Raw genomic sequence first — 27,827 nt, 5'->3', positions numbered from 1 at the left:
TAAAAGGCAGGGTTTCCCCATGTTGGTCAGGCTGGTCTTGAACTCCCGACCTCAGGTGATCTGCCCACCTTGGCCTCCAAAGTGCTTGGATTACAGGCGTGAGCCACCGCGCCCGGCAGACAGTGCATCTCAAATTCCACCAAAGGAGCCAGTTATAACTGGAATTCCTCATAAGATTGTTGGAGGCAGGGAGTGGGGGGAACTAAGTCAGGTCACTAAAAACTGGAGTTTACAACCACAATCCAAAAAAAAAAAAAATTGATTGCTCTGATTTTTAAAGTTTGATATCTTGGTGCAGAAAGACAACCACTTCTCTGCACTGTCAGCAGCAGAAGAGCAGGGTTGGGTGTTTACCATGCCAGTGTGAGGGAGTGCTCATGGTGATGTTGCCACTGAGATTTTCAGCCTGCCTTTCTTTATCTCACTGGGTAATCAACTAAAGTAAAAGCGTCTCTCCTCTTCAACTCCTGGAATTGAGCAAGCTGCAAGTGCAGGGGACTTCATGCCCAGTGGGGCAAAACTTTGACCAATGGGTGACGGGAGCTGACGGGGAAAGATATGTCTTTTTTCTCCCAGGTACATAATCCTAAGAAGCATCCCACAGCTTGTCAGGCAGACCTGAGAGGTCTAGCAAGCAGCTCCCGTGGTCATGGCCATGCACATTCTCATTCCAGCCCTTTTTCCTTCCCTGCTTTACTCCCCTGTCCCTCACCTCTACTGCCTCATTTGTCTCATAAACCTTTGTCTTAGTTTGGGTTCCTCATACCTTCTGGGGAACCCAAACTAAGACAAAGGTTTATGATTATTTTCTTGACTTTTATTTTTAAATTTCTGGTATTTTTCCATGCACACGGGATTCCATACAAGTACTTGAGAAGAGTTTGTTCTTAAGCCTTGAATCTAATAATGTGCCATGGAGCAATGTGATTGGCATTAGATACTTTTAAAAAAATAGTCTCAGATTCCATCTGCATCTTGGCTTCCCCTGCACACACACATCTGGAGGAGGAGGATCTTGAGAGCAGTATCAAGTCAGAAATATCTGCACTCTCAAGATGACTTCTTCAGCCGGTTCCTGTAAATGAGCTATTTTTCCACACAACTCTTGGTTGTTAGCAAGTTCTATGATGCCAGTTCTGTTACCTGTAAAGTTTATTATTACACACTTTTCTTTCTTTCTCTTTCTCTTTCTTTCTTTCTCTCTCCTCTCCTCTTCTCTCTCTCTCTCCCTTTCTCTCTCTCTCTCTTTCTTTCTCTCTCTCTCTCTCTCTTTCTCTCTTTCATTCTTTCCTTCCTTTTTGAGACAGAATCTCACTCTGTTGCCCAAGCTGGAGTGCAGTGGTGCAATCTTGGCTCACTGCAACCTCTGCCTCCTGGGTTCAAGCAATTCTCCTGCCTCAGCTTCCCTAGTAGCTGGGACTACAGGCCCACACCACTACCCCCAGCTAATTTTTTAATTTTTAGTAGAGACAGGGTTTCACCATGTTGGCCAGGATGGTCTCAATCTCATGACCTTGTGATCCACCCACATGGGCCTCCCAAAGTACTGGGATTACAGGCTTGAGCCACCGTGCCTGACCTATTATTACACTTTCTTTTGATCATATGGCCTTTCCAAAGCATCATGCTTCCTATGCCACTGGAACATTCTGGATGAATGTGCATCAAGGCAGGTCCACTATTTTGTGTATGTCGTATAGTTTACCTTTGACTAAAAACCAGGTGATCCAAGTGCCCTTTTACCTTTTTGCTCACGACCAGCAATTCTGCTACATCATGCAGTGTTGTAGTTGCATTCTGAAAACACAGCTGAAAGATGTGAGCAAAACATTGCGTGCTCATGATTCCTAAATCTCTCATAGCTTTACCGTGAGCTTTCCATTGGCACTGACAATTACACGATATTTTCCTTTGATGATTTTCCATTCAATAAACATTTCTTTTTTCATTCACTGTGTTGTTTTTGTATAAGACCCAGAAATCTCTTCGTAAGCAAGGAAAGCCAAAGCATTGTAGAATTCAGTGTTATTCCACTATGATGTCAAACATATATACTTAAAAATATAAAAATATGTATTCTGTAGTTGTCAGTACCAACAGAAAGCACACGGTAAAGCTATGAGTGATTTCCTCATGAGCATGCAATGTTTTGTTCACACCTTTCAGTTGTGTTTTCAGAAAGTAACTACACCATAGCCTAATGTAGCAGAATTGCTGGTTGTGAGCAAAATGGTAAAAGGGCACTTGCATCATTTGGTTTTATATCTATCTGGTTGCCTCTGAACATCTAAATATAAGGGGCATCAGACACAACACCAACACACTTAGTATTATTGTCTGTAATCCTTCTGTTCACAGCAGAATGCACAGCAGGCAAATGTTTTCTAGGACCTCTATCTAGAAATTATAGCCTGGACAAATCTTGAAATCCTTCAGCTTTTTTTTTCTTGAGATGGAGTCTTCTCACTTTGTCACCCAGGCTGGGGTGCAGTGCTCCAACCAGGTCTCACTGCAGCCTCAATCTTCCAAGTTCAAGCGATCCTTCCACCTCAGCCTCCCGACTGGCTGGGACTACAGGTGCTTCCCACCACACCTGGCTAATTTTTGTATTTTTTGTAGAGAAGGAGTTTTGCATATTGTCCAGGCTGGTCTCAAACTCCTGGGTTCAAGAGATGGGCCTGCCTCAGCCTCCCAAATTGTTGGGATAACAAAATCCGTCATCTTCTGAGGATGGGTGACAACCTCTAGCAATCACCATGACAAGGTTTTCATTTACATTTTAGCCTTTATATTTTCAGTAGTCTTTTGAAAGTAAGCCTTATGTCTTTGTAAAATGTTCACATGACGTAGCATATTTCAAAGTTTGATTCAGGAGATAAAATATGTTCTAAGGCTCTCCTTTTTCTCAACATTTTCTTTCTTTCTTTATACCTATGTTTCTTTGTATGTATGGATCAAAGATAGTTTATCATGGATATTTCTATACATTCTTCTGGAGTCTTTTTGGAAAATTTTGAGGTGAATCTTGACCTTCTGCTTTTGATTCATTAGCATAGGATGGGAAGAATTCTCAAATAGAAAATTGTCTGAAAAGATTTCTAGCTGAAGTTGAATTAAATAAACTAAAAATTTGTCACAATTGTTAAAGGTTATTTTAATTTATAAATAATTGCAGTATGTCAAACCTCAAAGATTAAAATTATGATGTAATTTAATCTCTATAATCTAAAATCTATTACTTTTCTCTATTCTACCTGTTATTGTTATTTACATGCTTATAAACATCTCTTGGCTGAAGCCTGGCACAATGTGCTCTCTGTAACACCTAGATAACACACACTTTCTCTTAATATTTGTTTTAACTGCCAATCTATTTTTCTACTCATTTTATCACTTGAAAAAAATCTCATTTTTTGCACCAAAAAAATTGACAGCTTATATTGCCATTAGCTTTTGCAGCATTTTATTCTTGCAATTTTCAATGTACATTTACATTTCAATTGGTTGACAGAATATCAACATATAAAGCATGTATGCAGACTTTTCACTGTAAGTCAATCTAAATGCTTACTTGTATTTGGAATGAATCATTAAGTTATTTACAATAAAACTGTGCTGTAGGTGGGGTGTGGTGGCTCACAGCTATAATCCCAGCACTTTGAGAGGCTGAGCCCAGGAGTTTGAGACCAACCTGGACAACATGGCAAAACCTGGTCTCTACTAAAATTACAACAAATTATCCAGGCATGGTGGTGTGTGCTTGTAGTTCCAGCTACTTGGGAGGCTGAGGTGAGAGGTTCACCTGAGCCTGGGAAGTTGAGGCTGCAGTGAGCCATGATCATGTCACTGCTCTCCAGCCTGGGCAACAGGAGTGAGACCATGTCTCCAAAAAAAAAAGCCAAAAACAAAATACCTGTGCTTGTGTTACATACATTGATAAGATAGTGTCCCACACAATCACATGCCCACCGATCATATAGAAGTTCAATAATCTAAAAAATGACATTGATATAGGCATCTGGCTTTTTGGTCTTCCAATGGCTAAGGTCAATGCCGAAATGAAAATTGGATTCTTTTAACTATATGTTTTTCCTACCTCATATTACCTCAGCCTTATTTTTGAATGGCACTGAACCCCTATATAAACTATTTTCATAAATTCAAAAATGTATATGCTTTTTTACCTCTTGTGACTCATAAGAAGTTCAAATAGAAAAAAGAGAGCAACATCTGTGTGGCTAATTCAAGAACTATGGGTATTACAGGAAGTCTTATAAGAAAACTAAAGCTGCGTTGGTGTAATGCTTTCCTTTTTCTTATTGTGCCTGAAAAGTCAATGGACTTTCAAAAAATTATACAAACATTTAGCAAAGTTACCAGCTGAGACAAGATCCTGAAGGTTGAGGTGACCTAGGCTCCCAACCAGAGCCAGAGTACACAAGCTGGGGAGCCCCTAGGCGGAGATGAGTGTGGAGGGCAGAGGGGCTGGCACATCCCACGCCTTCACCTGCTGACCCACCACACGTGTTTCACCCTGTCCTCACATCTCTAGGCTCTGCTGGTCCAAAGTTTTTGTGCCCAAGTGAGAATGCTTCTGTAAGTGGACCCAAAAAGTTCTCCCTAATTGGAAACTGAGAATGCCACCTGGCCCCATCATTTTCTTACGCAACTAAAGAAATTGCAAACAGAGAAAGAGAGGGAGGGAGGGAGGGAGGAGAGAGAGACACGGAAGGGAACAGAAGGAGAGAAAGAGAGAGATCCTGAAAGAGTATATATAATATGCGTGGTGAAATCTAGGGGCATATTTTATTTGTCTCCTTGTACAAGTATACCCAAAAATAGAAATTGACAGAAACGACCACAGTCCTATACAGACAAGTCAATGAATGCCTCCCATGACCAAGGAATGTTGGATCAGGCCATCTCAAAAGACTCCACCCAGAGAAGTGGTAGCCAAAAGAAAGGGGAACATAAAATGAATAGTGGAGGAGGGGCCTTAAATATCAGATGCAGAAATAAATACTACTGTTTCACCCTAGACTTCTTTTCTTTTTATTTTTCTAACTATTGTGTATGAGCTGTGTTGGTTATGGTTAAGTTTAACATTTGGTTCATAGGTTGAAGTATCATTGTGGGCTCACAATGAAAATCCAATAGAGACTGATGTCGCTGGGAGAGCATGGACTTGCACGACCTTGGACTCAGTAACTCATTTCTACCTGCAGCAGTCGATGATGACCTTGTCCCTGGCACCCACACTGCTCCCTAGCCATGGGGCTGACCCATGCTGTGTCATCTGACTTGAAAAGCTTTTATAGAGAAAAAGACCAGAAGCATTTATTATTTTAAAATGTTTTTAAAAGTTCTGATTATTTTTACTCTCTACATTTATTTTTTTAATTTTGTGTTGCTTCCTCGTTCTCTGATTCTCATTCCTCTTTTGGATGGTTTTCAGATTAGAAAAACGATACATGTATGTTGTAGCAAAGGATAACTTAATATATAAAGATGTACAGAAGCTTTAGCTTCCCTTCCCCCTTTTTCCTTGCTCAGACAAAAAGAAATACAAGCATATTCACACATATAGAGTTTTCTTTGTTTGCTTCTGCTGATGTATTGTGACATGGTACTTATTTCTCTTTAACTTGCTAATTTTTCACTTTATTATAAATCATGGACATCCCTCCATTCAATACATAATACTTAACTTTCCATTTTCTCCTAATTTCTTTATGCAAAATGCAAACTCATATGTGTAATTTTACATTTATGGGATCATATTACACATGCACACATGAGAGTATCTTATGATTTTTAGTATAGTTTTTCGTTTCTCTATTTTTTCCCCTAACCAGCCTCTCCAAACCCCTCCTCCAAACTCCAGTGCCCTCAAGTCTCACAATGGACATGTTCTCTGTGCTAGTACATCCATGGAGCTTTTTTGCCTTTTGTTTATGACATGTAATGTACAGTTCTTTGCATGTTACCTTTTAATCTATAGGACCATGCGGAAATTCTTCCAAATCAGATGGTGCAGTTCTGATTTTTTTTCTTTTTAATGTCATGATAATATTCTAGGATGTGGATGAGCCAAAACTTATTAACACCTTCTAGTGTTCTAAATTAATCGCTTTCTGGGGCTTTTTTTCCCCTACTTAAATATTCTTAGACACCAGTCACGGTACTTTTATTTCCATGGCATAGATTCCCAAGAGTTGGATTTGTTGGATATATCTTAAAGAGATGCTGCTAGATTATTTTCTGAAACAATTATGACAAATTACTTCACTTCTTCACAGGCAGTGTATGAGGAAATCTCTCAATCTCCCTACTTCATTGGCCAATTTATTATGCAGACATTTCCAGCTTCCAAATACATTTAATATGACAAGCCAAAAGTGATATTTTACTTTAAATGTAATTACTGTGCTTGAGAATGTTTGTATGTTTGCTAGCCATTAGCATTTTCTTTCTGTGAACTGTCAATTTATTCAGGATAAGAGAGGAGACATAGAAAAATGGAAAGGATAAGAAAAGCATAGATGAATTGTACATACAACTCTGCAGTGACACATTTGAAACCTCAAGGAAATGAGTGATTCCTAGAAAAATATAAATTATCAAACCCAAAGAGAAGTAGAATATATAAATAGGCCAATTAATACAGAAAAACTATAAAGGTAAACTAATATCTACTTTTTAAAAAGGTATCAGAACAAAACATTTTCACACTTAAGTTCTATTTAGCCTTTAAAGGACAGATTTATAATGTATAATATTTATACATTATAAATTTAAAATATTTATTAAAATGATAAATAAAATTTACAGTATTTATACATTATTAATCTGTCCTTTAAATAAGGGACAATAGAAACTGATGTCACTGGGAATTTTTAAATAATATTTAAAATTTTAAATAATATTTAAATTATTCCAGCTCAAGGAAAAAGATGGAAAATTTCCCATTTAAGTTTATGAAGCTAGACTATTTTAGTGATAAAATGAAAAAAGGCAACTATTTATCAATTTCATGTAAATTCACAAGTAATAGTCAAAACGTTGGTGAATGAAATTCAGCGATATATCAAAATATATATACTACGGTCAAGTGATGTTACCCAAACATGAAAATGTGGTTCAACTTAGGAAGTCTACCCTCTCAATGCATTCAATCAACAAACTATAGAATAAAACTCCAAATGATCACATTAACAGATACTGAAAAATTACTTTATACAATCCAGCAATTATTCCCAATAATAATTCTAAATAAATGAGGGGAATTTTTTTGTGATGAAGTCCTGTTATTAAAAATCATGAAAAAAATCACCCCAAATGGTAAAATATTAAAACTAAGGCAATTAAGTTCAGAAATCATACATACATTCCTGCTATCACCACTGAAATTTAATGTTGTCTTAGAGGGTCCAACAGATGCAATAAGAACAAGAAGGAAAAATATTGGTAAAGCCTCACATGCTCATATACCTAGAAAAGCCAAATCTATCTGAGAAAAAAGCCTTCTGGAACATATAAGAATTAATAGCTTTTCCCTATTTCAGCAATAATTGACTCAGAAATCCAGAAGCTATTCAAAAAGGTAAACATATTTGATTATATAAATTGTTCAACATTTTATAGAACAAAACAGATCATAGCAAAGCCAATTCAAAAATATTTTTGCAAAAGAAAAACTTGTAACTAAGATGACCAATAAAGTTTTGATCTACAATATAGACAGTTCTTACAAATTTGCAAGAAAACAACAAACAACCCAATAGAAACATGTTGAAACTCACACCTTGATGAGATCAGGAACTAGATTTCATACCACAGATAGCAGGTTTCCCCTTGAAATGGTTACTTCTAGCAAAGCAAATTGTGCTAGATTAAACAATCAGATTGCAACTCTGCTTTCAGCACACCTTAAAAAATAATAATATGAAGGAGAAAGCATACGTACTTTCTTTCAAAGCCCTCTACCCTCTAAAACAACTTGCCGTCAAATTCTAGTTTTATACGTTATCAGGCTGTCTTTGTTGTGGAAGGAAACGAAACTCCGGCATTCTTAAATCTCTTGCCCAGTAATTCATGACCTTGGCTTGACAGCACCTCCTTTGAATTCTAGTTCAGCTACAGAATTCCTGAATTCCTGCTTAGCTGTGGAAGGTCCTATCCCCTCACCTCGGATGTCCTCAGCTTCCTTTCTCTCACTCTGCATTGTGGCCCAAAGGGACAGATCACCTGGATTTTGGATGCAGATTTCAATGGTGTCTGTCCTTTTTCTGCCAGGCCCCACCCAGTGGGCTAAGCTGTTACGAGATGGAACCAGGAACGTGGGTCAGAACACACCATTGGCCCGCGTGTAGCATTCTTCATGTGACAGCTACTCCATCAGGTGCAATTTGGCCATCCAGCCATTTGCCCAGCCCTTGGTCCAGCCTAGTCCCCACTTCCTTCTGTCACCCATTGATTCATATATGTCAGTTATGACACCTTCCACATTGCTCAGTGACCTTGGGTGAGTGAGCAGTAATGGAATAATAAGCACCCACCCGTTTCTGAGCTGCATCATGGTCCTACCCACATTCATGGCCTCCACGACCTTGAGGCTGTGTGGCTCTTCTGCAGAAAGCATGGCATACAGGAGCCCCAGCTGAGGCAGCATGCAAACAACACAGAAGGGGCTAGTGTGGTGTGCATGGGACAGGCATCCATGGTGTCTCTATTCCAGAAAGAAGGCTGATATCACAGAGCAAGGGGGAGTCCCAGGGAGCTGGCAAAGCAACTGTGACGCATCCCAGGAGGGAGTGGGCTTGGGGTCTCGCTAGGGCACAGAGTGGTAGACTCTCAGGAAGCACAGGGGGAAATGAATCATGTATATAACTCAAAACCTGCAAGAAGGAAATTACTTTAAGTACTTAAACTCAAAGGTTGTTAGTTTCAATCCTTCTATAGAAGCCAAGACAGAAAGGTGAAAGAACGGGTGAGGAGAAGGGGATTTCAACACAGGAATTGAAACTGAGACATCCTGGGACTGACAGAGGGGCAGAGAGGGTTTCTTCTCTCTAATTGTCCGTGATCCTAGCTTCAGCTCCTGAAATTGAAGAATCAGTTTAGTTTTTGTGATTTTCTGATAGCTTCCATGGTGCTTACCAAACAGTACCAGCGTCCATACACAAAGCATTGAGTTAAGCATTATGGCCTGTACAGAGGACGTGAAACAATTGGAAGGCAATGAACAGCAGTGCTAACTGGTTTGATGTAGGGCGTCCTTACTCACAGTGAGGTTCATGGACTAACAGCATCCACCTCCTCTGGGAGCTTATCAGAAAGGCTGAATCTCAAGCCCCACCCCAGACCTACTGATCAGAATCAGCATTTTTAGCAAGACTCCCAGATGATTTGCAGACAGGTTAAAGTTTGAGAAATGCTGGTATAGGCAAGAAGGCAGAGTGAAGAGACTGCCTGAAGTTGAGGCTGAGGCAGTGTGCAAACAACAGAGATGGGGCTGAAATTGGGGCTGCTACAGAAAGCTTTGTGGATAAGTTGAGCCTGGGCCAACACACAGGACCATTCTTTCCTTTGCTCATGTGACCTTCCAACTGGGAGAGTACGTGTTTGGTTACAAGTAACACACTTCCTCTCCAGCAAGGTGTCCAAGGATGTTAACGTTTGCTTTCAGGAAACCCATGAAAGGGAAGTTTCAACTCTTGTAAATCAGGAGAGAAAGGAATAGCTCATATGCTAAGAATGGCCTTCATCACTTAGCAAGGAACTGCTCTCTGGGTGCAGAAAGAGAGATTGAATGACTACATGAGCCAGACGCTCCCCGGCTTCCCCTCTGCACTTGAAACACTGTTTACTGGACTGTGCCTCAGCTTGTCACCACCGACCCGCCATGGCATGTGCTCTATTTTAAAATTGCCTTTTGAGGCCAGGCTTGGTGGCTCACTCCTGTAATCCCAGCACTCTGGGAGGCCGAGGCGGGTGGATTATCTGAGTTCAGGAGTTTGAGATCAGCCTGGCCAATGTGGTAGAAACACCATCTCTACTAGAAAGACAAAAATCAGCCAAGCACGATGGCAGGCACCTATAATCCCAGCTACTTTGGAGGCTGATGCAGAAGAATCGCTTGAACCTGGGAGGCAGAGGTTGCAGTAAGCCAAGATGGCAGCATTGCACTCCAGCCTAGGCAAGAGACTCAATCTCAAAAAATAAATAAAAATGAAATAAAATTGCCCTTTGAAGCTGTCTTAACTCCATGGATCTTCCTAAGGATGTTCATTACATTGCACCCATAGTTGCCATCCTATTCTCCAGGACACACTAGCTAATGGCTGCTACAGAAAAACAGGACAAGAGGAAGAAGAGGTCAAAAGATGATCTGTGCTCCAGAAGATCTGGAAGCTGTGAGACTTGCAGAGCCTTTAATGCACGAGTGTGGGACTCTAAGCTTATTTAAGTACTTTTTTCAAGATGTAAAAGACTTCAGGACAGGCTTCATTGCTTCTGTGTCTTCTCTAAGAAAACCCATTTTATTTGAGAAAGTTTTATCCTTGAATCCAGTACCAAGAATGGCCATGTATCTCCTGGGGAATTACCTTGCCTGATCTTGTGAGTCTTAAGAACGAGAATATATGGCCAGGCGTGGTGGCTCACGCATGTAATTCCAGCAGTTTGGAAGGTCAAAGCAGGCGGATCATGAGGTCAAGAGTTCAAGATCAACCTGACCAACATGGTGAAACCCTGTCTTTACTAAAAATACAAAAATTAGCTGGGCATGGTGGCACACGCCTATAATCCCAGCTAGTTGGGAGGCTTAGGCAGGAGAATCACTTGAGCCCAGGAGGCGGAGGTTGCAGTGAGCCGAGATTGCGCCACTGCACTCCAGCCTGGCAACAGAGCCAGACTTCGTCTAAAAAAAAAAAAAAAAGAGAGAGAGAGAATTAGAACATAGACATGTTCTGCTCTTTGTACTGGTTGTTGGACAGCTGGGAGCCACCATTGTTATAGGGCATCCAGCAATTCTGAACCTTGGAGCTCCTAGTGGCCTGGATCTGGTGTCCACTTGTTTTCTTCCATTTCTCATCTATTTATTTTCAATGTTTTTCATGGCATATCTCTTATTTGTATGCCACATTGCATCTTTTTCCAAAAGAAAACTCAGAGAGGCTAACTGCTTTGCCCAAGCTCACACAGCCTATCAGTGAAGAATGCAAGATTCAGAGCCCGTTCTACCAGTCTTGAAGGCCTAAGCTCTCTCCTGCCCACTTTCTAGTCCTGAGTAAGGTCCATGGAATACTTGGGTGTGTGGGTGACACCGGGAATTAGTAGGAAGTGACCTTATTGGACAGCAGTGATTTGACCTAATCATTCCCTCTTCTTATGCTTGTTTCTTGCTTCCTTGACTTCTCCACACCCACCCCTTCCTTATTCTCTAAAACTCTTCATCAGCTCCCCAAATCCAAGACCTATAATCTATGACTGACAGCTCCAGCTTCTAGATAACCAGGCATATAGGAACAATGCCCCAGTGGCCATAGCAACAGGGGTGGGTGGCATTCTAGTGTATTGCATCTGAGAGTGTCGTAGCACCTCATTTTCCCTCACCATTCCCTCATCCAGCAGAACCCCAGCCACAGGAACTCAACTGAATATGGCCTTGCTAACTCACACATATACCGCAGCTGCTGCATCCATCTCTTTGAAATGAGGCTTTCATCCTGTGGCAGCCACATGGGCTCCAGATGGCATTCCAAGAAGGAAGAAAAAAAAACTAAGAGGAGGAAGGGACAGCAACAATATCAGGAAGGGAAAATTTCCCAGGAGTCCCGAGCAGACTTCCACGTAGGACTGTGCCACATGGCTACCTCTAGCTGCAAAGGAGGCTGTCTTAAATACAGTCATGGTCAGAGAAAGGAGGAGAGAATGGGTTTTGGGTGATCTGCCACACCAGAGAGGTCACCCTACATCCCTGCATTGAGTATAAGGTGCAGAAAACAGGCAGCAGAAGGGGAGCACCAGGGTCAAATGGATGGAGATGGTTATTTAAAGGGATGCAGTGGTCATTATGTGGCACCCCTGGACTCCCCTTTGGCACGGAAGGGCTTATCCCCTCAGTGCTGGGAGCTCCGCTCACATACCCCAAGCTCTCAGCCTTCTTTGGGAATCATGGTGGCTGAAAAGAGTTGCCTTGCCCAAAGTCATGCCCCTTCCAGGGAGAGGAGCAGCCCTTATCCATTGCCTCACCCTGCATAATTCTGCAGGCCCATCCTATCCCCAGAGTGCCCCATGGGGTTGGCTAAGGTTTTGAGACTGCATGGCCTCCCCATTCTCTTCCCACATCCTCCCCTCCCTTCCTTTTCCTCTCACTCCCCTAGAGCACTCCTGATAAGCATCCAGCAGGGTCATCTTCGTAAACCGCAGCCTGCACCACAGAACAAACCACTCTTTTTCTAGTTCAACCTCACTGGCACCTGCTGAGTGCCAAGTATGTTTGAGGCACTGAGCCAGGTGCTGGGAGCAGAGGGAGTGGGTGATCCAAACATAAGTAAGATCAGTTCCCACCTTCTAGAACCTCATAGCCCAGTGCATGGAGCTGGGAAAACAAGTGACTCAGAACTCTAAGACAAGAGATAGTGAGACAAATACAAAATGCACGGCTACTCAAAGGAGGAAGACGTTATAAACAGTTTGACAGGAAGTAGAGAGAGATTAGGAAATCTGGAGATTCTCCACATGGGAGGGAGACTTTGACAGGCCTCTAAAGGACAGCTGGGCAAAGCCTGTGGCAGAGAGCACTCCAGGCAGGACCAGCCTAAGCAGAAGCGCAGAGGACTCAGCATGGGCCAGGTCCTGATGGCGACAACAGATCCAGTTTGGCCACAATGGGAAGTGAAATAGGGCACAAGTGAAGAACGTGAGCTTCCAAGTCAGACAGTCCTGGGCTCAACTCCCAGCTCTGCCCTCTCTGAGAGAGGGCTGTCAGTGGGTCACTTAACCTCTTACGGCCATGGTTTTCTCATCTGTAAATCAGGAATTGCAACACCCACCTCTGCCCCGGGGTCATTGTGGGAACTGAATAGTTGAAATATTAAACTACCACATGAACTACTGGAGGAGGAGGAAGCTCAATTGATACCCTAGTTTTTATTATACGAGAATAAATATTAAGGCTACTTCTGCAGCCAGTGGCTCTCAAAGACAGGTCCCTGATCGGCAGCATCCCATTACCTGCGAGCCTGCTAGGATTGCAGAATCTCAGGCCCCAAACCAGACCTGCTGAATCAGAAATTCTGGGAGCAGCATCCAGCAGTGTATTCTAAGGAAGGCAGCTGAGGCACATCAAAACTTGAAAACCTCTGGCTTAAGCCAACAGAGGAAGCAGGGCCTCAAAAATAGGCAGCTGGCAGAGATGGGGGGCTGTGGAAACAAAGACCTCCTCCTTCTCTCAGCTCAACTTCTCTTTTAACTCTGCCCCTCCTCCTGTGGCTGCAAATAAGCTTTCTTTATGTCTTACTCCCACCAGCCAAGAGTTTCTGCCATAGAGAGTTACCAGCTCAAGAGGCTGAAATCTCTCAGTCTCCACTCCAGGTCACCCTGGAAGCCACTCATTGGCCCCATTGCAGTTTGGTACCCACACCTGGGCCACTTAATGTGGTTTAGGAACTAAGACACTTCGTCTGAGTGTAGATGCTCTTGCCCAAACTGAACAGATGAAAGTGAGGTGCTGATTCAGTGGGGCCTCCTATGCTAGGAACACCAGCCAGTCAGGTGCTGGGAAAGAAGTCAAGCTGAGACTGTGGAAGGTAGAAGTCACTGGCTTTGAGACTAGTTCGGCAGAACAGTGGTTCTCAAAGTGTGATCCCCAGACCAGCAGTATCAGCCACATGATGTCAAAAACGCAGCCTTGGCCCCAACCCACCCCAGACCTACTGAACCAGAAACTCTCTTGATGGCCTTGTTAATCCTTGCTTTAACAAGGACAAGGTAGAGAACCACTATCAGGGAGGGCATAGAAAGAGGTTAAAAAAAACCTTTAGTTGAGAGAGACACATCATTTCTGTAGCCTCATCCATCCTTCACTCCATTTCCTTGGAGTCATAATGAAAAAGGCAAATGAGACATCAGAGGAAAACACATCCAGGGCGATGGCTCCCCCTTCTCTTCTTTCTTTAGTGTGCATAGTAAGAGACAAGTCCCCAAATTACGCAGGCTGTTAGAGCTGGAATAGACCCTGATCTTCCCTCTTTACTTTTGGGGAAACCGAGGTCCTGAGGGACAGCATGCCAGAACCAGTGTCTCATTCATTGGCAGAGAAAGAACTCAATCTCAGGCCTCCTAGTTTCCAGCAGTCATGGTTTAAAAATGGAACTTGTCTAGGTCAAAGAGAAAAGTAACTGAGAAAGTAGATTCAAATGAAGTCATACAAGACCTACATAAAAAACTAAGAGCGAGGCCGGGCGTGGTGGCTCAAGCCTGTAATCCCAGCACTTTGGGAGACCGAGGCGGGTGGATCACGAGGTCAAGAGATCGAGACCATCCTGGTCAACATGGTGAAACCCCGTCTCTACTAAAAATACAAAAAATCAGCTGGGCATGGTGGCACGTGCCTGTAATCCCAGCTACTCAGGAGGCTGGGGCAGGAGAACTGCCTGAACCCAGGAGGCGGAGGTTGCAGTGAGCCGAGATTGCGCCATTGCACTCCAGCCTGGTAACAAGAGCGAAACTCCATCTCAAAAAACAAACAAACAAAAAAAACGACTAAGAGCAACACAGCCCCAGCCAGAGGAATTAGGCAGCTTAAGGGCTGTGTCTACAGTGTCATTTTGTGGAATCCCAAACCGAATTATCAATCCCCTACATCCATGAAGCCTTGAATTCCATCATTACGATTATTAAGAGCTTTTTCCCTTACTGCAAACCAGGTAAGTCTAAACCTGCTGCCGCCTCAAAATTAGAACATTCAAGTCTTTAACAAGAAAGGGAAGGAGAGGAAAGGAAGGAGACATCTTGTAGAGACATAGCAAAAGAAAAAGACAGCTCATAAGTTCTTATATCAAAGTAGATCTGCGAAGTATCCAACAAGGGAAAATTGGCTAGAATACTGCACATAGAGTTGTGAAAATCATCTACTTTAAAGTCTTCATAATACTGCAAAAAGAGAGATACTCTCGGCAGTCAATGTGTCAGCCTTAATAAAAGGAAGTGGCAAGTCTAGCCCGTGTCAGGGTGGATTAGCATGGCCTGCGTGGGATGCAAAAAGAGGACAGCAGACAACAAAGAAAAATGAAAATTGCAAGGATTAAAAAAGAGGAACCAGACTGAACTAAAATGAAGAGATCTTTCTTTGGTCTTAGCTATGGGTTTTACCAAGCTGTGGATTAGGAGGGGTGGGGCATGGATGATTGTGCAGTTTTCCCTAAACAAGCATGCCACTCTTGCCAGTGGGACAGGTGCACACTGAAATCCATCTGGTGCTCTGCTCATTGAGCTATGCTCAGACCAGCCCAAGGGGACGGGATGGTGAATGTTCTAACTTCCCAAGGCCAGTAACAAGCTCAGGTTATAAATGACAGAATTGCATAGCTAGCTTGCCTTTTGATATTTGTTCTTTGATAGATGATGTTCAAATTAACTGTTGGCAACCTTTACATTTCAAATGACTTCAAGTATTTTCAACTAATTTTCTTAGTAAACTTCCAAACTCAGGAGATACAACAAACCCTTTGGAGTCAACGGTTTGGTGCCCAGGCAGAGAAAAATGAGAATCTCCCCTTCACAGAATGACACGAGGGAGCAGATGCCCTCTTACGAAGAAGGGCTGATTACAGGATAGTCCTTTGTTTCTGGAGCCAGATTCAAACTCAACTTATTATTATTTTGTTTAATTTCATTGTTTGTTTCTTAAACTGCTTTTCTCGGGATCCTTAGGGATTTTGCTGATCTGGTTTGGGATTTGCTTTCCTACTGTCTCCCATAATATCTCCATGCTTGCTGCAACTAGGATCCGTCAAGCACCCTTCACTTTTAGAAATTCTTCTCAAACATCAACTCTTTAAATGGTCAAAATTACAGAAACAGAAATAGCAATGGCCTCCTCTCTCCAACAAGGAACAGGAAAGAAGTGCTTGCCTGGAAAGGAGAAGCTGGTTTCCAATAGGTACAAACTAGTGGAGACGACTTGTTTGTTATTTGGGAATTTGGAACCTAGGCAACTGGACCGTTTGTGGCAGTGAGGCTGGTGCCACACGTGGGCTTAGCATCAGTCGTGTGGCCTGGAGCTATGTCTATGACCTGACTACTTAGTCCCGCTGCCTCTGCTACCGTCCTTGTCCAAGCCACCATTGCCGGTGGAGCATGCTTCCCTCCTCTGCCCTCCTGGTAATAGGCTATGCTCAATGCAGCAGACAGAGATCCTGTTAAATCATTCATCCCTCTGATATCCAGAGCCCTCTACTAGCTCCCCAGCTGGTCCCCAGTAAGGGCAAAGCCCTTGCCAGGGCCTGCAAGGCCCCAAATGACCTGGCTCCCAACCCCCTGCTCTACCTTGAGCCCCACCACACTCCCCCTCACTTCCTCTGCTCCAGCCACACTCTGCCCACCTTGCTGTTCTTGCTCTTTCTTTCTTTCTTTCTTTTTTACTTTTTTTTTTTTTTTTTTTTTGAGCAGAGTTTCACTCTTGTTGCCCAGGCTGGAGTACAGTGACGTGATCTTGGCTCACTGCAACCTCTGCCTACTGGGTTCAAGTGATTCTCCTGCCTCAGCCTCCCGAATAGCTGGGATTACAGGTGCTGCCATTATGACCTGCTAATTTTTGTGTTTTTAATACAGATAAGGTTTCACCATGTTGGCCAGGCTGGTCTCGAACTCCTGACCTCAAGTGATCCACCCACCTTGGCCTCACAAAATCCTGGGATTACAAGTGTGAGTCACTGAGCCTGGCCCCCTTGCTAGTCCGTTGTGCCCATGTACTGTATAGAAATTTCTCTAGGCAGATGTATACCTAGAAATGGAAGTGCTGAATCAGGACATCTCTACATTTTCTAGATATTGCCAAAATTTCCTACAAATGGGTTTGCAACTTAAATTTCTACCTTCTCCTCCTAAGTTCAAGCGATTCTCCTGCCTCAGCCTCCCAAGTAGCTGGGACTACAGGCATGTACCACCATGCCCAACTAATTTTTGTGGTTTTTGGCAGAGATGGGGTTTTCACTATGTTGGCCAAGCTAGTCTTGAACTCCTGACCTCAAGTGATCCACCTGCCTTGGTCTCTCAAAGTGCTGGGATTACAGGTGTGAGCCACTGTGTCCAGCCTGTTATCTTTTTATTATTGATTTTTATTTCGATTTCATTGTGATCTGTGAACACACTCTGTATTATTTCAGCTCTTTTAAAGCATTGAGGCTTGTTTTGTCATGTAGAACATAGTCTACTTGGGTATGTACCCTGTGGATGCTTACAAAGAATATGTATTCTCCTGTTTGCTGAAATGTTCTTTAAATATCAATGAGATCCTGTTGTTTGATGATGTTATTAAGTTCTATAATCTTAAAATTTTCTGTCTAATTGTTTTATAGATTCTTGAGAGAAGAATTTTGAAGTCTTCAACTATAGTTGTAGGTTTATCTCTTGCTCCTTTTCTTTCTTTCCACGTTTGCTTCACATATTTCACAACTTTAATGTTTGGTGCATACACATTTAGGATTCTATGTCATCTTGGCAGAGTGACATTTTTATCCATTTGTGATGTTCCTCTCTGCTCTTGTTACTATTCTTTGTCTTGAAGCCTGGTTTAGGTGATATTAAGACAGGCACCACTATTTATTTTGTTCTTTTTCTTTAATGCCTCCCCTCAATTTTCTGAGTGATGTTTGCATGATACATCTTTTTCCATCCTTCTATTTTCAATCTACATATATCATCATTTTGAAATGAGATTCTTGTTGACAGCATATAGCTGAGTCATAGTTTAAAATCCATATTACCAATCTTTGTTTTTAAATAGGTGCACTTAGATCATTTACATTTAATGTAATTATTGACATATTAGAGCTTATGTCTGCCATTTATTTTTAGTTCCTATTTGTTCTCTCTGTGTTTCATTTCTCTGTTTTTCTTCTTTCTGTCAGATATTAGAGTATTTTTTTAGAATTCCATTTTGATTTATCCATGTTTTTGAGTGTACCTCTTTTGTACCTTTTAAGTTGTTGCTCTGGGTATTATATGACAAATACACCAATTATCACAGTCTGCTGTTATCAACATTTCACCCATTCAAATGATGTGTAGAAGCCTTATCTCCCTATCCTCATAGTCTATATACTGTCTTAAATATTTCCTCTACATAGGTTTTAGACTATATCAGTGTTACAATTTTTGTTTCAACCAATGAACATAATTTAGAAAGCTCATAAGCTAGAAGAAAATATACCATGCTTACCTATAATTTTACTTTTTGTTGTTCTTGCTTCCTTCCTTATCTTTTATTATTTTCCTTCTGTTCAGAGAACTCCCTTTAGACATTCTCTTATAATAGTCTTATTTGCTAGTGACAAATCCTCTGTCTTTCTCTTTATCTGATAATGTCTTGATTTTCCTTGCATCCTTGAAGGATATTTTCGCTGGATATAAGATTCTAGATTGATGGTTCTTTTCTTGCCGCAATTAAAAAATGTTGTGCCACTAGCTTTGGGCCTTATGATTTCTGATGAAAAATTCACTGTCATTTAAATTGTCCTCTACTATGTTTCTCTCTGGCTTTTAAGACTTTTTTGTTCTTTATCTTTAGTTTCCAGACGTTTGATTATAATGTGTCTTGGTGTCAATTTCTTTGGGTTTATCTGGTTTGGGATATACTCAGCTTCTTTAATCTGTAGGTTTATGTCTTTTGCCAGATTTAGAAAGTTTTTACCCATTATTTCTCTAAATACCTTTTTAGTCTCATTCTCTTTTTTTTTTTTTTTGTCCTCGTGGGACTCGCAAAATGAATTTTAGATCTTTTGTTATAATTCCACAGGCTCCTGAGTCTCTGTTAGTATTTTTTAATTAATTAATTATTTATTTATTTTTGAAGCAGAGTCTTGTTCTGTCACCCAGGCTGGAGTGCAGTGGCGTGATCTAGGCTCACTGCAACCTCTGCCTCCTGGGATCAAGTGATTCGCCTGCCTCAGCCTCCCAAGTAGCTGGGAATACAGGTGCATGCCACCATGCCTGGCTAATTTTTATATTTGTAGTAGAGATGGGTTTCACCATGTTGGCTAGGCTGGTCTCAAACTCTTGGCCTCTAGTGATCTGCCTGCCTCAGTCTCCCAAATTGCTGGGATTATAGGCATAAGCCACCATGCCTGGCCATAATTTTTTTTTTAATTTCTCTCTGTTGTTCAGATTAGGTCATTTCTATTTTTCCTTCTTTCAGTTCACTGATTCTTTTCTATGTCTCCTCCATTCTGCTCTTGAACTCATCCAGACAGTTTTTTTCTAACATTTAAGCAAAATGTTTTATTGACTTTAGGTGAGCTGGGAATAATTGCCTACATTTATGCTTTAAGGCATTTTACCTAATTGAAAAAAAAAGATAAATGTTATATTAGATATTTCTGGCTTTCATGTATTTGCTGCTCTGGGCTGAGAGAATGTTCAATCCTTTCTATAATATGTGCTTCCATATTACAACTCATCGACCCATCAACCAAATGTATATGTTCCAAATTTCCACTTGCTGCCATTAACTCCTACCCAGAAACAAACTTCTTTGCCATATTGATGATGACAGCTCTAGCCAACCAACCAATCTACTGAAGGACTGGTGATGCTAACTTATAAGAACCAGCAACTAGAACATGAGACTTCTTCTATGAAACCCTCAGAAGACTTTGCTTACACTAGGTATCCAGTTAGCTTGTTCTTGGCAGCCTGGACACTGAAAAGCTTTTCTTGAGCAATTATATCTACTTGGTTATAGGCAGCCTTGGTGACGTCTCCAGCAGCTACAGCCTGGAAGACAGTGCACATCCTGAAGTGTCCAAAATTTGAGTAACTGGCATTAAAAGCAGAAATACCAAGTGTCTGGTGAATTGCCTTGGCAATAGCCTGTTATAGATAGCTGGTGCCTTCAGTATCCCTCTTGACATATGGTGTCCCTGTTGACATGCTGAAAAGCACTCAATGCATTTGCTGTGCACTTCTTGTGGCAGCACTTTCTACTACAAGAGCAAGCATGGACAAGAGTGTCTCCATTTTGTTCCTGAATTTCACCTCTACAGTATTGTCTTTTGCACCAGACAAAAGAAGCCTACCCCTCCTATTGAGAAACTCTTCAGCAACTTGCTTTAGAATGGGGTGACCCATATCAAGTCCAACCACATCATTCTTGCACTTGTGAAGTGGTTCGAAACATAGTAATGTAATTACTCCCGTGTCACTTTTTCAATCCTATAGTCAGGACAATACAAGGAATTAGCCAAGGCATCCCAATTAGCTTCGGCATGCAAATTTTCAATGACATGTGCCTGTGGATTCTGAAAATACACAGCTTTGTCCATCCTTAGCTGAGACTGGAGGGTAGGTATTTCCCAATGACAAAATTCTGGTGCTGTGGTGACATTGAGCAGGAACTCCATTAGAATATCAATATCACTCTGCTGACATTCCATGACATAACCTATGTTTTCTCTTGTTACAATTACACTTAATTTACCACCAGCTGCTTCAATTTCATGGGCTATCTTGAAAGGCGAAGCTCCTTTTGTAGTCAAACTGGATGCAAGACACAGTAAATGAGAAATTACTAAATTGTTGGAGTCCTCACATCTACTGCCTGCTTTAATGAACAAATCATTTCTTGATGCAGAACATAGTTTTCCAAAGAAGCAATCACAAAACCATTTGGAAATTTGATAATCTCAAGGTCCTAAGGATGTGGAGCCACTCCTGTGGGGGTAGCTGTGACTTTAACTCTGGAGGCAACTTTAAGGGAATAAAGTCTCAAAAAGAACCCAGCTCTTGTCAGTAACTTCATGGCTCAAAATTGCTCAGGACTCGTGGTAACTGCTGGCTTAAAGGACCATTCAGCAAATGTTTAAACGTATATTCTGTAATTTCCATGTAGTTCTTTATATTTTCTATTTCTTATTTAAACCCTCTATTTTAGCTGGCTTCCTTTGACACTGCTTGGCAGGGAAAGAGGTGGCACTACCTCATTACTGCCAGATAGGGGTAGAAATCGATTATCCACTTGGTCTCCATTGACACCCAAAGTGGGGAGAGGCTCCTGTTGCTGCTGGTTGAGGGTGGGAGTCCCCATTAGGCTTCTGCTAACACCGTCCGGGATGGGCGAGGTGGAAGTGGCTTGCTACTATTCCCATGCAGCCTCCACTGATACCAGATTACTTTTGGGTGTTGGCAAAAGTCCTGCCTCTCCACTAGCTCTCCTACTCTAAAACTACCCCAGTAGGCAGTGGGAAGGATGCTTTGTTACTGTGACTGCTGGATGGGAACTGAAGTCCAGACTTGCCACATTGTCCCACTGATGCTACAGGGAAGAGAAAGTGGGCCACGTTACTGCCTGGGAGGGAAGAAAACCCCAGCTCCCCACCTGGCCTTCTCTGATACTATCCTGCTACAGGAGTGGGACAGATTTGAAAGCCTCCATATAACCTGTTGAAGGTGAAAGTCTTGCTTCCTATGGGCCTTTGGCGGCATGGGTGGGTGTGGAACCATAGCTCTCTCTGTGCTATTTGGCTAGAGTGGAGCATTGGAGGTCTAAAGTTTTCTATCTTTCTAGCCTGTTGGTTGGAGAGAGCAGGCTTTTGTCAGAGCTATTTTTTGTCTGTACCTGTTGTATTTCTAGGTACCTAGCTTCTCCAGCACACAGTCTGGGATGTGTGAAACACAGAAAATCCAGTGATGTCACTACTGTGTTGTTTCTTGGGTTCCGAATTCTCTAGCTAGTCTGCTCTACCTTTCAGAGTTTTCTTGTTTGTTTTAGATCGGGGGTTTCAGTCATATTTAATAGGAGAAACATGGAAAAATACTTCTACTCTATCTTCCTGGAAGTTCCTGTTTATTTTTTAGGTCCTTTTCCTCCAGCTAGACTGTAAAAGACTTACGAAACAAACGCATATTCTGCTAAACTCAATGTCCAAAGTTTGCGAACTTCCTGAATATCACTTGTTCACTTCTACCCCCAGTCACTGACCGAATCTCCCTGCTGTCCGTCTACAATTCCATCGAGCTTCTGGTTTAGCTTCTTCTCATGCATGCTTAAGCAACAACTTCCCAGTTTCACTACACTTGCTTACCCCTAGTTTTGTTGTTGCTTAATCCCTTGGCCTAGTGCCACCATCCTCCTCCAGCAGAACAACCAATTCTTACCTTATAGGATAGCACATATCCACTAAAAACAATTCATGTCATGCCAACCACATTTCCCTTTGTCAACAAAATTACTTGATCAATCATTCCAGGAATGCCTGATGAAGTCGATTGACAACAAGATATCTGGGTGACTCTCTGCTGCCTATACATATTTTAGCATGTGAATGAGAGATCTATTTAATTGGATTGGATTGAATTGGTTGGAATTGGATTGGGATGGAATGGGTTGAATCCTGTGGGATGGCTAAGTTAAATTAGAAATGAAGACTGGTTTAACAGCAGTATCCAAGGACAGTGACTAATGAGTTACTATTACTCTCAAAGACTATAAGTCTTCAGTGGTAAGCTATAATGCATTTTTTTTTCTTTTTTGAGACAGAGTTTTGCTCTGTCGCCCAGGCTGGACTGCAATGCAATGGCGGGCTCTCGGTTCACCAGAACCTCTGCCTCGCAGGTTCAAGTGATTCTCCTGCCTCAGCCTCCTGAGTAGCTGGGATTACAGGGCATGGCACCATGCCTGGCTGATTTTTGTACTTTTAGTAGAGATGGGGTTTCACCATGTTGGTCAGGCTGGTCTGGAACTCCTGACCTTGTGCCCACCTCAGCCTCCCAAAGTACTGGGATTATAGGCTTGAGCCACCATGCCTGGCCGCTATAATGCATTATATCAAACTATCTTCCAGTCAATGATTTATCAGTTTCTTGAATAAGGATACTAAAGATGTCCCTTATTGAAATGGCAATTAGCACAAAGTTGGGAATGAGACCTAATGAGTTAAATAACAGAATCACATAAACAAGGACTTGAATAAATGTAGCATCCTGCCATGTTCCTGGATAGAAAGACTGCTATTGTAAAGATATTCATTCTCAAGTTAAACTACAAAGTCAATGCAATTCAACAGGATTTTTAAAAACTAGACAAAGTGATTCCAAGTTTAAATGGAAAATAAAACATGAGATACCAAACAATATTTGAAACAGAAGGAGAATAAAATCTCATCCTTCCAGACACCAAAATGTATTACAAAGCAAAAGCAATTAAAATGAGGGCAGAAATGAGCAAACAAGTGAACAAAAAAGACAGATAGTCAAAAGAAACTCATATATTTATATGTGCTTAGTACATAATAAAGATGTTCCTTCAAATCAGTTGTGAAAAGATGGGTTATTTAATAAATGATGTTGGGTAAATTTGGTTATATATTGGTAAGAAATAAAGTAAGTCTCCTACTTTGTATCAGATGCAAAAAATAGGTTCCAGGAAGATGAAATATTTATATGTAAAAAATAAAATTCTAAAAGTACTAGGAAAAAAACATAAGAATATTTTTATTCCTTTGAAATAGAAAATGTCTTACTAAGCAAAACACAAAAGTAACAAATGAATAAATAAAGACAAATGATAAAAACAAGTTAAAAATACAGGCAACCTTTCTTTTCTCTTTTTTCTCACCTTAATCCTAGGAAAAAAAAATATATAGGCAACTTGTTAAGCAAGGTAGATTACAAGAAAATATTTACATCATTTAACGGGCCAAAGATTATTATCCTGCTTCATCTGATAAGAAAACTTCAACATAAAGATACCTCTGTTTTGTCTTACAAGGCTCCTCAAAGTGAGTTAATCACTTCTTAAGCTGAACCAAAAACGAAATACAAGGGATCTTTTTCAGTAATGAAGACAAACATTGACAGAACAGCTATAGGATCCCTTTGGGCAAATTATGAAAAGGCACTCGTTCTCAGAAGCCACAGTTAACATTCAGCTTTGTGACCAGAGGTTTGACTGTATCCTAGTCCCTAGTAGCACCCCAACCACATAACCACCCTCAAAGGTCCTGAATGACTGTGTTGTACTTACTGGCAGATGATCTATCTCCCATTTTTGTCCTAAGGATTTTCTAAGATAATATATTTTTGCATTTGTTTTGCTTTTACTTCACTTTAAATTGAAATCTGTTTGTGGGATATGACTAAAGCAATGCTTATAGGAAAATTGACAGCACCAAATTCCTATATTAAAAAATAAAAAAGGTTTCAAATCAATGACCTCAGCTTTTACTTTAAGAAACTAGAAAAAGCAGGATAAATTAAAGCCAAAGTAAACACAAGAAAGGAAATAATAAGAATAAGAGCAGAAATCAATGAATAGAAAACAAAACAAAAGAGAAAAATTAAAACCAAAAGCTGATTCTTTAAGCACATCTATTTAATTGATAAAATTCTGGCCAGACTGATCAAGTAAAGAAGAGAGAAGACACAAATTACCCGTATTAAGAATGAGAGAGGCAGTATATTACAGATTCTACAGATATAAAAAGTACAAGGGCATACTTTGAATAATTTTATAACTACAAATTAGACAACTTAGATAAAACAAATTTCTTGAAAGACACAAACAACCAACGCTCATCTAAAAAATAAATAAATTGAATAGCATTATAGCTATAAAAAAAGTTAAAATTATAGTTAAAAGTCCTCCCACAAAGCAAACTCTAGACCCAGATGGCTTCAATGGTAAATTCTACTGGACACTAAAACAGGAAATAATAATAACTCTTCACAATGTCTTCCATAAAATTGATGCAGAGGGGATATTCTTCAACTCATTCTATGAAACTAGCATTACCCTGATGCCAAAATCATGCAAAAACAGTGTACGAAAACAACAGATTGACATCCTTCATGAACATAAATAAAGTACAATGTAGTCTTATGCATAAATCAGAGCTTCATTGTTCTACAGATAGGATAATGTAGGATTGTTGGTTGCCCCTCCGGGTCTGTTAAATTCACCTCCTTCACCAGACAGCATCCTTCTTAAGGACGGGGAGCCTCAATATGTCAGCCCTCACAGAACCTCCCTCAGTCCTCAGCACCTGCCAGCTCGTCACTACAACAGATATCACATTGGATAATTTCATGAATTATTTTAGAGCAAAAGCAAGAGAAGAAATGGATTTTTATATGGGAGAAGAAGGAGAAAATTCTTGTGGATTTTGTACAAAATAGGGCCAAGGGAAAATTACANAAAAAAAAAAAAAGAGCGTGTGAAATAGTATCTTTGGTGCTCACAAATACAATGATTTCATTGTTAGTTTTTAAAAATAAAAAATGACAAATGTGTGATGCTTGGTGGTAATGCTTTATTGAATGTGTGTTTTATACTGGTTCCTCTTTTCTGAAGTTAGAAATAATACCTTCCTCTTTTCATTTGATTGTTTGCAGAAACAAATCAAAGGCTGAGATTGAAACACATTCTACTTCAGGTGGATAATCTTACTACTAGGCTCATCACAAGAACAGTTATAGCTGAAGACCCCAGAGTCCTACCTAACTTTTCTTGCAATTCTGATTTTGGCCTCATAGCTCTGGGCCTTACCATTAAAGCAGAGGGAGGTCAGAGGAGTGACTCTTTTCCACTTGAAGCAAGTTGCAGGCTTCTAATGAGGAAAAGCAAGATGCACATTTCCCTCCTGGAGTAAGTCTTTGAAATTTAGGACTTAGGACCTATATGGATTTGAAATATTATGACATTGGATCTGGAGTGATTGGGGACAACACCAGTAGTGTTATAGGCCATGGAATGTCAAAAGATGATGGAACCCTGTTAAAACCATTACACATTAAAACTCTTCTCTCCTCTGGTGATATGATTTGGCCGTGTCACCACCCAACTCTCATCTTGAATTCCCATGTGTTGTGGGAGGGCCACGGTGGGAGGTAATTGAATCATGGGGGCAGGTCTTTCCCATGCTGTTCTCATGATAGTGAATAAGTCTCATGAGATCTGATGGTTTTATAAATGGGAGTTTCTCTGCACAAGCTCACTTCTCTTGTCTGCCACCATGTGAGATGTGCCTTTTACCTTCCGCCATGATTGTGAGGCCTCTCCAGCCATGTGGAACTGTAATTTCATTAAACCTCTTTCTTTTGTAAATTTTGTAGTCTCAAGTATGTCTTTATCAGCAGCATGAAAACTGACTAATACATCTGGTTTTCTGTGGGATGTGGATTATGACCATGGGCAGAGCACAACTGGGATGGAGCTAGAGAAAAATATTAATTAGGTGCTTAAAAATATTTGTTAGAACGATCTTTGTGAATGAGAATCAATCCTGTTTCCATGGTGATTCACCAGGCATCGATTCCAAGCATCCATGAGTCAAAAAAGTCTTGCCTTCTTTTAGTTATCATCCAGGACTCCAACGAACCCTAATCAGCCAACCTGTTCACATTTCCTTTGCATTTGCTAGCCTAGAAGTTTCCAGGGGACAGGGACTCTGTCTTATTCATTTCTGTAACCTTACCACCTGACCCAGAATAGCTGTTCCCTGGAGATTTGCTGAATCATAAACATGCATGTCTTATCTTATTTCTTTGAAAATGTGAGCTTCAGGTATTCATCACATTATTACAATTATCAGTTTAGTAAGTCTCTTCACCATTAAACTGTAAAATTCTTGAGGGAAGAATCTATGACTGATTTATCTCTGTAAATTCATGCCACCAGTATTCAAAATCACACCTAGCACATAGTAAGTACTCAATGTATGTTGAATGACGGAACAAATGAGTGAAAATGAACCTCCTTGCTTCTGACAAGTGGATGCGTTGCTTTGCTATGTTCCTACAGCCTAGAGCTCATCCTCTAAGGCATCTGAAGTTACCCATTAGTGCAGTGGTTCTCAAACGCTGGTGTTGATCAGAATCATTTGGACGCCTAGGCTCTTTGAAGTAAGATAGGGTCTAAGCGTTTGTGTTTTTACCAAGGAGGTGGGGTGGAGTCAAATGCAAGAAGGCTAGTTGAAGAAACTGCATGAACGTTTAGTGCAGTGCATTAGAAAACTGGTTTGGCTCTGTCACTAGTGGCTACGCCATCTTGATTAAGTCATGCCAGTCTCAGGACCTCATTCAGTCTCTTCAGATGTAACATGAGTGGGTTGCACCAACATAACCAGAAAGATCCCTTCCAGCTCTACCCACTTACAACATGGTCAAATTTGTTCTGATTTTTTAAATTGTAGTACAATACATATGACATAATCTTCACCGTTTTAGCCATTTTAAGTGTGCAATTCTTTGGCATTAACCACATTCACATCGTTGTGCAACGATCACTACCATCTACTTCCAGAACACTTCATATTGCAAAACTGAACCTCTGTTCCCATTAAACACCAACTATTCATCTCCCCCTCTTTCTAGGCCTTGGCAACCACCATTCTGCTTTCTATTGCTATGGATTTGACTACTCTAGGTACCTGATGTAAGTGGAATCACAGCATTTGCCCTATTATGACTGACGTTTTTCACTTAGCACAATGTCCTAAGGCTCACCCACATTGTAGCATGTGTCAGAATTTCCTTCATTTTTAATGCTGAATAATTTTCTGTTGTATCTGTATATAACATCTTTATCCACTTGTCCATCAACAGAC

The sequence above is a fragment of the Cebus imitator genome, unplaced genomic scaffold, assembly GCF_001604975.1.
Source record: "Cebus imitator isolate Cc_AM_T3 unplaced genomic scaffold, Cebus_imitator-1.0 Scaffold0, whole genome shotgun sequence".
Taxonomy (NCBI): domain Eukaryota; kingdom Metazoa; phylum Chordata; class Mammalia; order Primates; family Cebidae; genus Cebus; species Cebus imitator.
Note: the sequence above shows the minus strand (reverse complement) of the source record.